This window comes from Anas acuta, chromosome 20 (genome assembly GCF_963932015.1).
Source record: "Anas acuta chromosome 20, bAnaAcu1.1, whole genome shotgun sequence".
Classification (NCBI taxonomy): Eukaryota; Metazoa; Chordata; class Aves; order Anseriformes; family Anatidae; genus Anas; species Anas acuta.
The window spans coordinates 4,058,377-4,066,006 of NC_088998.1; the positions used below are offsets into that span (position 1 = coordinate 4,058,377).

General features: G+C 49.7%; 1 protein-coding gene across 1 annotated transcript in view; it reads right to left on the reverse strand.

The window, feature by feature from the left end:
- Window positions 1-6,960, reverse strand: part of ASTN2 (astrotactin 2) — a 324,948-nt gene extending 317,988 nt beyond the window's left edge. The window contains exon 1 of the mRNA XM_068656627.1: window positions 6,826-6,960. The gene's annotated coding sequence lies outside the window, so the exon portion shown is untranslated. The remainder of the gene's footprint in view (window positions 1-6,825) is intronic.
- Window positions 6,961-7,630: the final 670 nt, after the last annotated feature.

A 7,630-nucleotide genomic window follows, 5' to 3' on the forward strand; every position in this document is an offset into this window, starting at 1 on the left:
AGGGAATCCAGCAGCAACCCAACCACTGAATGCACCAGGGCCAAGAATAACAAAAGCTGCCACCCCCAACAAAAAGTCAGGGATGGAAGTTGTCTTATGAGTGGAAATGCATCGTGCTGACAAGACCCATCTGGCTCGGGTGCAATGGGGTGGAAGGGGGCCTGGCAGGCTGTCAGGAGGCTCCAGCTCCGTTCACACCTTGGCTGTGAACCCCTTGTGCAGCATGGGGAGGGAGCACCCCATTCTGGGTCCACCCTCACAAAGTCAGCACTCAGGGGGCTGCATCAGCCCCTGCATAACCCAAATGCAGGGAAATAACTTGGTGTTGCCACAATGGATAAAAGGGATGCTGAGGGTGCAGAAATACCTGTAACAACCCCAAATGTGGGTTTTTCAGCACCAAAAAGCAGACTTGCTCTGCCTGAGCTGGGCATTTCTCTGCTATTTAGCCCACCAGTGGGCTGCTATCAGTGGAGCAGCCTCTCGGAGTCACAGCACGCATCGTGTGCCATGCAATCCAGGAGCCTCAGATACACTGAACTATGCCTGCCTCATGCCTGAGCCTGCCCACACTTTCTGAATTTTCACCTGAGTGGATTTTAGCAGGAACTTAGGCACTTCCTTATTTCCAAGCAGAGCTGCTCAGATCCAGGGCTTGCCCCTTCTGTATGACTATCCCAGGTGGGATTCAGGTAAACCCACGGTTTTGCACCTCTCTGAAGAGCTTTGTGCTGAATTTTGCTGGAAAATGCTTAAAATACTTACACTACCTAGGCATAGGAAGGATGGAGAAGGAAAAGTCATTCTCATTTAAAGGGTCACAGGCAAAGCATTCTTGAACCTTCAGTCCTGTGAGCTGGATTTCTGGACACGCAGAACTAATGCATCTTTTATTGGCTGGCACCGAGGAGGAGGTTATTGCAAAAATATCAATAGCAGCTTTCTGAAGTGGTTTTCAATTGGCTCTATTACCAAATATATGTGCGTAGAGCAACAATCATTAAAACGTACTACGTATTTACAATATACAGAACAATTTATGTCTGTAACACCACAAATCGGACTGCTAGCAAGTGGAAAAAGTCAGAGCTATGATGCAATCAGAGGCTTATATTTCACCCTGCAAGAGTCACCTCGGCATCAATAACTCCGCTACAGAAGCAAGAAGGATTTTTATATTCTGAAGGAAACACCACAAAATTAATTTTGCTCCCAAGCCGCAGTGTAGAAACGCTGGTCCTCAGCCATATGGTACCTGACTGTGGTCTGCGACCACATTGCTCAAGCTGTGCCTTTGTCAGCTCACGAGCAGAGCACGAGACAGGCTGGGTCAGCAATTCGGAGAAACGCCTCCCGGGAGAGCGAGCAAGGGGATGCAGAGATCACCCTTCGCATTTCAGCAGGTGACATCCTTGCTTCTGGGTTAATGGTGAGCCAACAGCCCCCACGCTGTGCTCAGGGCCGCAGGAGATGTCCTCCTGACACAGCATCACGCTAGGATCTTCCTGGCCGCTTGCAGATAAGCACCCCAAGGGGATGCTTTGCAAAAGCAGGGGAGCTAAAGCCAGCAGCCAGGAGCAGCTGGATTCCTTCTTCCCCCCCTCAAATGCAAGTTAGATGCAGTAATTCATTCAGACACTGCAGGGATATCCAGTAAAGGATCTCCACACGCAGGGGAACCATCCCTAAGCTCAGTTCAGAAGACCCTGGGCTAGTAATGGGAGGATTAAGAGGGATGCACAATTTTCACAGCCAGCTAAAGCCTTGGAGCATTTAGGGCCAAGGTATGGAGTAAACACTTGCTTTACAAATAGCCCTGGTACACAGGTGCCCATCACCACAGGGCATTTGTGAATTTTCCTGACTCTGGACTGAAGCAGCACTGAAAAGGGACCCTGCAGAGCCCAAGGCAAGCCCTTACCACAACACCTGGAGTCAGGCAGGTGCCTCACTACAAATCCCCTCTCCAGACAGCCCCACAGCCAGGGGGAGGCAGGGACAGCCTGGCCAGCACCTTCTGGAGCAGAAGAGACCCCAAAACCAACTGGGAAGCAACTAGTTGCTCGAGCCAAAGGCTCACAACGAGGCTGTTTTGCTGGAAGGAGGCTGCAGCAGGAATGCTCCACACCGAGCTTCCCCCTCCTTCACGGCCACCCTCAGCACTGCTCGCCGAGCACTAACAGCCTCCGGCACGGCTCCCTCCTGCCCGAGATGAAAGAAACTTTAAATGCACGTAACTCTTGCACTCTACTTAATTAATCAGTTTGTGCATTACAAGTGAAACTTCTTTGATGCATGAAATATTAAGGAGCAGCAAAGGGAAGGAGAGGGGCGGTGGGGGAGGGAGCAAGGCTTGGCTTTCCCTGCCAAGAGATGGATAGGCTGAGGGACAGGGGCTAAACTGCAGACAGCGCAGCTCCAACAGGACAGTCTGGTGTGATAGCTGCCAGCGAGCAAAGGATTTTTCCCTGCACTTCTTGCCTCTCAAGCAGAGGGTTTTTACTCCATGTTCAAGCCCTCCATGCTCAGCCAGGTTAGCTCACACAGGCAGAGGAAGGGGACAGTGCCTCATTAAACTTTCATGGAAAATAATCCCTGGTTGATTCATTGTTTTTTTATCTCATGATGGCTGCAAGAGAGTGAAGCGAAATGCATCTTTGGTAAAAAAAAAATAAAAAAAGACAGCTCCATTCTGGAAAAGCCAGGCTAGCTTTTAGTCAGATGAGGCTCTCCCAGAGGATGGGTGAGTAGTTATCCGTGTTACGGGCCTGCAAGTGCCATTTCCACACCGAACTACAGAGGAGAGAAAGCAGGAATCTGCGCACATCAGGGCGGATATCACAGCAGCCCTTGATAGCGCACGGTGAGAACTCGGTGCCACAGCGCTGGGCGTACAACAGAGCCACTCTGCTCTTAAAAACAAACAACAAAAGCCCTTTTCTCCCAAAGCACCACACTTGATCAAAGTCACCTGTCAGGTCTGCCCCAGAGTCCAAAGCACAACCCAGAGCTTTTGCTTTCCATCCTGCTCCTTTGGAGCTCATCCCAGAGCAGGCTGGGCTCTGGGCAGGGGCTGTCAGAGCCCCCCCTCCCTGCTCAGCCCCACAGCCAGGTACAGCAGGTCCTCCGCAAACAAATGGTGATGGTGTAGCCTGCATTAGCAGTGTAAAGGGTAATAAATGAATAAATGGGTTAATTATATCCACCACAGAATTTAATTATACCATCTCTGCTCACTCCGCTTCAGCCAGATTCTCAATTATAAGTCTTTATTTTCAAGGTTTTACAGCTTGGACATAAAAATTTGCTCTGGGCTTCAACGTGACACACAAGGTCTTCTATTCAGGGACTGCTCCAGATTTTTTTTTTTTAACCAATCTTTTTAAAAAAGGTCAGGTTGGGGGGACCAGATGGCTCAAGGGGAAGGTAATGAAGACAGGGCTTCTCTGAAAGTGGTGGCTGGCCGAACCCAGGCAGCTTCACAGAGCTGAGGCATTATTAAAGCCTGGCTGAAACCGTGCTCAACTCCCCTGTCCCTGACAGGTGGGAGTCCTCATCACCAAATGAACATGGGGCTGCTGCTAATTGGCACCCCCAGCACCCATCAGCAGGGATAGGGGTTGCAGGGCTGGGGCAAGGCACCCCCAGCCCCCAGGGAGCCAGGCACAGCAGGGCCACGCAGGGGAAGCTCACACAGCTGCAGCCTGCACCAAGAATGTGCTCCAGGGCTGCCAGGTGCATGCTGTGCTCACTGCCTCCCCCAGCACCACGAACACACCTGTCCCACCTCCCCCTGTCAGCACCCTGCTCCCAGGGGAGAAGGGCTGCAAAGGGGGGGCCCCCAGTGGCTTGAAAAGCAGAAGGGGAATGAAGTCTTGCACTTTTTCTGTTATGGTTTTGAAGGTAATTTAGGACCCACCTCCTGCTTTCTGGAGTTGACAGTATTGAAATCCAGTATTTGTCTCGTTAAATGTGCTCTGAAATATTCTGGTCATTCTAAAAATGTCAATAGTGTTACAGGAAAAAAAAGCACACAGAAAACATGTTTACCAGCAGCAGAAGCATCTCCAGTCTCAGGTCACATCCTCATTCAATCCAAGGTACGTTATTCTTGTTGTTTCCTCATTGAGTTAATTAGTTGATTTGCTTTTCCTGCCCTATGCCAAACCCCCACCTCCCCGCACATGGAAGCACTGACTGCCAGCAGGGACCAGCTCTCAGCAGCCTCCCTGCCAAGGCTCCTCACCTGCCTGCAGCCACCCCATCCCCTGCTCTCCCTGCAGCACCAGGGCTGCTCATCCTGGCTGGGCACTGCCTTCTTGCCTGGGAGCACTGCAGGTGCCTGCTCCTCTTCCACAAGCTTTGGCCACCCTGGCACATGAATGTATTCCACAAAGTCCCCCCCACAACCCCAGTGCTGGTCTTTTGCACATGCAACATGTCTTATATGCACTTGGTAAACTAGAACAAATCCACCTGGTAAGTCAGACTCCAGTGGAGCTGAAAACATTTACCCAACAGATCCCAGCAGTTCCTTTTCTAGCTGGTACATGGGAATTTAACCCTTAGAAAACACTGACACACATCAGCCAGCCAAATTACTGCTCAGAAGGCTATGATATATAACAGGAATTACCGGTAATAAAGGAAAAGATATATGGAATGGATTAATCAAATCATAAATTTCTTAGATCTCCGTGGCAGTCCGTAAATCAAACCTGGATCTATGCTTCTGGCCCTCAGTCTGTAACGTGAAATGCAGATGACCTACATGTACATAGATTTATTTTTTTTTAGATGCCCAGTTGGACACACCCTGGGTAAATAATCAAGTGTATTCCCTAAAAATATCACCTCCATGTATTGCAAACTGCACCATTAAGGATGTGCATTTTGAAAGGTTAAGAAAGCCTGTCCCCACACCAGGAGTTAAACTGGACCCCGAACACAAACTACTGGGCCAGGGTAACCATGGCACAGCTTGGATCAGCTGTAGCTTTGAGACAGGGCTCTCTAAGCACAGGTAACCACCCTGAACTACCAGCCACCCAGTTCAGTATTTTTTAATCCTATTTTTGTGTGCATAGCAGCTGGAAACCCTGGAAGAGGAAATACTTCACTGCTGAAGTTACACTCCTACCTGGCTGATTTAAAAGAAACCCACAACTACAAGGAGCAGGATCTGTCCTGTGCCTTATCCATATTTCCATCGAGAGCTCGGAGCCATCCTCTTACACCGAAGACCTCAGCCAGCTCAGACTGACCCTTGCTTTCAGCCCACTTGTTTTTTAGCACAGTTCCACAGCTTCTGCACTTATTAACTTCTGCTGTTCAGGCAGGAAAGCTCTGATAAGACTTCTGCCATCCCTAACCCTCACTCAAGCCCTGCCTCTGACACCAGCCCTTGCCTTGGGACCTCTGCTGCCCCAGCCAAAGCTGGATTAACATGCCTGCATCCTAGCCTGGGAAGGTCTCAGCTGCTTTGGTGTGAGATCTTAACAAAATAAGAGCAACAGCGTGCTCAGAGTGAGCCTGCTCCACAGCCCAAACATCAATGTGTATTTACCAGAGGGAGCAGCAGGCTTTAGAAGTTCGATTTCTTTTTGACTGTCCACGAGAGACATGAAACAAGGAGATTAAACACCAGGAATAAACACCTATAAATAAAACTGACTATTTAAGCCCACAAAAGACAGGACATCTGTCACGAAGGCTCCCACTCTCCTCCAGCCCCAGCACAGCAGTGCTTCTGATTTTGTTTACAGCTGCACAGGACAACATCAGAGCCTCCACCTTCCCTTTGAACCTGGCTCTTGCTCTGCCAGGCTCTACAGAGATCCCACTTAGACACCAGTTATCAAAGTCCTGCCTTGACCAAGAGACTGCAGCTGTGGATTATTGTTCTCCCACCCTCTTCCTTCTCTTCTCTCCAAAAGGAAGGTCAAAAAAAAAAAAAACACCACTAAAAAAAGCCTGTTTGCTTAAAAAGCCACTGAAAAAGCTTAACCTGAGCCCAAGTGGGAGAGGGTTAAAAGCTGAGATGCTCTTTAGCTGAATACAGGCAGAGGGTTTGCAGCAGGAGGATGCAGGCTGTGTGTCTGGCAGCGGATGCCCTCTGTTGGCATCTTTCAGAAATATGATTAGCGATGCAAGCTGGCTGCTCCGAATCGATGCGATTTGCTCATTGTTTATCCTGGGCCACGTGGAACAGCCCTCGGTGCAGGGCCTGAGCTGCGAGCACAATGTAAATGGCAGCCCCTGCTCCTGCTCACCAGCGGTGCCCCCGCACACAGGGGGAATATTTGCACACCCTGTGCAGCACAGCAACGCAAACAGCACAGGGCAGGGACCTGCGGGACTCATCCTGCTTCTGCACCTGCTCTGGGGGTAGCTGCAGGGAGATGCTCACACCTCACCCAAGTGTGTATCCTTCTTGGCCATGGATGCAGGGCACTGGTTTATGCTGGTAGGGTGGTGACTTTCTGCAGGGAGCAGCTCTGGCAGCAGCCCCACAAAGAGCACCCAACACACAGGGGAGCAAGGGCAGCACAAGAGGAGAGGAAAGCAGTGAGGCACAAACAATGATCTTGCAGCAAACATCAGCACTGAGTATAGAGACCGTGGGTTTCTCTAAAATTGCTCCTTCCAAGAACATGAGTAAAAGCCAAACCACCTTAATTGCCTCACACAGCTACTGCTGCCGCCAGGGTTTGTGCACAGGCCAACAGGTTGAAAAATTGCTCCCCTAGGACCAAGCTCTCTCCTACTCCATGCAGCCCAATAACCACAGCTGTGCTGGGTCCCCCCCGAGCCCTCCCACCTTACCTGAGCAGGGCTGGATGCCAAGAGTCCAGGGTATAAGGGAGTTTCCAGAGATAGCATCGAAAGCCCATTCAGTAGGACAATTTGTGGGGCATGACCCAGAAGAACAGCACAGCCACAAAAGGACTGGAGACAACCCCACACACAGACAGAAGGAGACTCAGGGCCCTGGTCTGGGCTTAAATACAGCCCTGCTATGGCTGGGCCAGGTGGGGCTCATTAGGGATCGTTACGGATCGTTAAGGGTCATTAGGGTTCTCCTGGCCCTAACCATTTCTCAGGTGTAAACTTTTAGGCAGGTCAGGAGTAGAAATGATGTCTCCTGCTGCTGGGCTTTGTCTCAGAAGCTGCTAAAAGATATGTAAGGAGGGCTCCATCTTCCACATCCCCTTTAATGGCAGTTCAGAGGTGTAATGCTGCTCTTCACTACACCCCCAAAAGTTGCCTCGATGCAGAACAAGCACAACAGTTTTTGTGATTGATTTGTGGTTATTTTATTGCTGAAGAAAGCAAAAGTAAACTCTGAACCAAAGGAGATCATAAGCAATAAATGATGATTATTCCAGTTACAGTCTCCTTTGTGCATCTCTCCGAGGAGACTTTATAACAGATTATATGGTCAGAGTGGATTTACCCTTGAAGGAGATCTAAGTGCCTTTTTTCCTGAAATGGGTTGGAATCTTGCTTTAATGGTAGATAAAAAACAAGGTGCAGAGAGGACTTGTCTGTATGTGTGTGGGGAGTCTCGTAAATCCTATTTGGGTATATCAGGGATAATCTAAACAGCTGGTAATAATAAATGTGAATA